At 41.1% G+C, this 2,746-nt stretch overlaps 1 pseudogene; it reads right to left on the reverse strand.

The window, feature by feature from the left end:
• Positions 1-1,150: 1,150 nt before the first annotated feature.
• LOC116073112 lies at positions 1,151-1,710 on the reverse strand (annotated as a pseudogene).
• Positions 1,711-2,746: the final 1,036 nt, after the last annotated feature.

The following is a 2,746-nucleotide window of genomic DNA, read 5'->3' on the forward strand; positions in this document are numbered from 1 at the left end:
GTTAAAAATAAATAGTGCAATCATTAGTGGTAAGATAGTACTGTGTCTGACGGAGTGCTCTCATGTCCAACAGGAAAGCTAATACCTCGGGGCAGGCGAGGAAGGAAAGCATCACTGTCCCTGGTGGGCAAACCAGCAACAGATGGGAATGGCATGTTCCCCCTACATCATGTTCATGAGAAGCTACAGCCGGTTTAGTTATAATGACAGAGCTTTTACATGTCAACGGGGCATCGTCCTTCCTAACTCAGGTGGAGAACAGCAAGGGAAGCAAATGCGGTACATGCTGATTTTTGGATAGTACAATAAAGCTGAAAATACGAGGAAAAAATCAAGATAAATAACCATCCCTTTCTCACAGTCACACAACAAGCCTTTAACATGTTGCACACCTTCAGGTCACCATAAGTTATGAAAACAAGGTGGGGAAACTATGGCCAAATTTCATTAAGAACCCAAGAAGAAAAACTACATCATGGCATGGGGGAACATATGTGGTGTGTATGGTTTATGATCCCCAACACGGACTCCAACAGCCTCCGCAGCAGACTACCCCATGGTCAGAAACACTCTCTGCTTGGCTTCTGCATGGCACAGATTGTATGAACAGACCCAGGCCTCACTTGAGAGATGTGCACTTCGACTGTTGTAGAGTCAAGAAAGAACGTGGTCAGCTATGACTGAGCAAGTAAGAGCTCAGAATGACCTCTGCGTATTTCAAAACAACTATCTAGTTCAGATTTTTTATCTGGCTCCCAAATATTAAGATTCAAAAGGACCACAAAAGTTTTATTTTATCCATGTTTACAAAAAAAGTGATTCACACATGAAACTGGGCTTCCTTGGGCTGAAACATGGGGACGACATAATCCAATCCAATCCCGGCATCATTATGAGAAACCCAGCATGCCTAGATATATCTGGGCCACCACAATGGACATCATAAAAAAATCAAATGCCTATTGGTGTTCCTGAATCTTCTTTAAAAAAAAAAAAGTAACAGACACCATGGTTCTCTACGAACGGCTGTTTCTCTTATTGCAGCAAGACTAAGAAACAGCTTTCTCAAGTCACTAAGCGTCGGAATAGGTTTCATCCTCTCCATCTTCGGATCTCAGGCCTCACAAACCTTCCGCTGCTTCTGCCACAGCTGTTGGGACTCTGGAGGGCAGACATTTTAAACTTCTGTAAAGAACTTTACACGCTAGTTCGTGAAATTTAATTTTGTGCTGAATATTCTTCAAAAGGGCTTTATAAATAATACAGTATTTAAGTTCTTCAGTTCCTTTGTTGCTATACCAAATTGTTGCTTCCTCCAACTTTGTCTACAAATGATCTGATTCCAGGTAGGTTTAGGAGGGATCCGAGGACAGGTACTCTTCTGATAAAGCCAACGATCACTGGAAAAAAGCCCCTGAATAAGAGAAAGAATCCATAAATTTCGAAGATCATGCCTATTAAAGGCCAACCCATAAGGACCACGAACACACCACCCAAGAAAAATCCAGTGTCTTTCACTTTGTGCTTCTGGAAAAAGAATCTGAACGTTCTTTCTAGACCAATGACAAAAGCCAAACCAGCCACAAACAGGACATTTCCAATAGCCAGGAGTGCTTTGTCAAAAAAGAGAATCATTCCAAAGAACAGGAAAAACACTCCAAATCCTGTTAAGCCCATGCCAATTTTCTGCGTATCCATGACGTAGATCATGGCGGCTGCGGCGAGGACCGCGGTGCCTCCAGGCCCACGCTGCGAAGCCTAGTTCGCCGCCACGTCTTCCGAAAACTAACAATTGGTCTTTTAGCAACATTTTTGACATAAATCGGCTGGGCCATTCAAACTGTTGATAACAGAGATAGCACATCAATTTTTTTTGTTATTAAATTATTTTCCTACTTTACTCTACCATAACTATATATACTGTAACTATATATACACATATATTTGGAGAGAGGGGGGGGGGGGGCTCACATCAAGCCTGACTTTGGATTCCTGATCCTCCTGCTTCTGCCACCAAAGAGATAGGATAGGACATTTCTTACTCCCAAACGTCTCAGTCTTTAAGGTTGGTGATGCTAAATAATCATTGAATCACCATCTTCATAACTTCAAACATATTTTGTTTGTTTATTCTTCTCTCATATATTACATCCTGATCAAAGTTTCCCCTCCCTCCATTCATCCCAGTCCCTCCTCCCTCCCCCTCCCCCAGATCCACTCAGTCTGTTTCATTTCAAAAAATAGCAGACTGCCTAGGAATATCGACCTAACATGGCATAACAAGTTACAATAAAGCTAGACACATAGCTTCATATCAAGGCTGGATGAGGCAACCTAGAGGGAAGTAAAGGGTCCCAAGTGCAGGAGAAAAAGTCAGAGACAATCCCCACTCTCATTGTTAGGAGTCCCACAATAAGACCAAGCTACACAACCATAATGTATATATGCAAAGGACCTAGCTCAGAACCATATGGGTTCTGTGATTGTCACTTCGATCTGTGTGCCCCTATGAACTGTGTTTACTTGATTCTGTGAGCCATGTCCTTGTGGACACACTATAATTTTTAACTAATCTATTCTGTAAAAAATACAGTGATTCTTTTCAAGAAAATGAATGACAAATTTAATAGTGCCAAGTAGTTCCTCACTTGGAATATACATTTTATGTATTTCAGGGAAGAATTTAGATTTTTATTTATATCAACAAAGTATTTGTTATATACATGTCAAATGTTTACAGTCTTTT

Source organism: Mastomys coucha, unplaced genomic scaffold (assembly GCF_008632895.1).
Source record: "Mastomys coucha isolate ucsf_1 unplaced genomic scaffold, UCSF_Mcou_1 pScaffold23, whole genome shotgun sequence".
Classification (NCBI taxonomy): domain Eukaryota; kingdom Metazoa; phylum Chordata; class Mammalia; order Rodentia; family Muridae; genus Mastomys; species Mastomys coucha.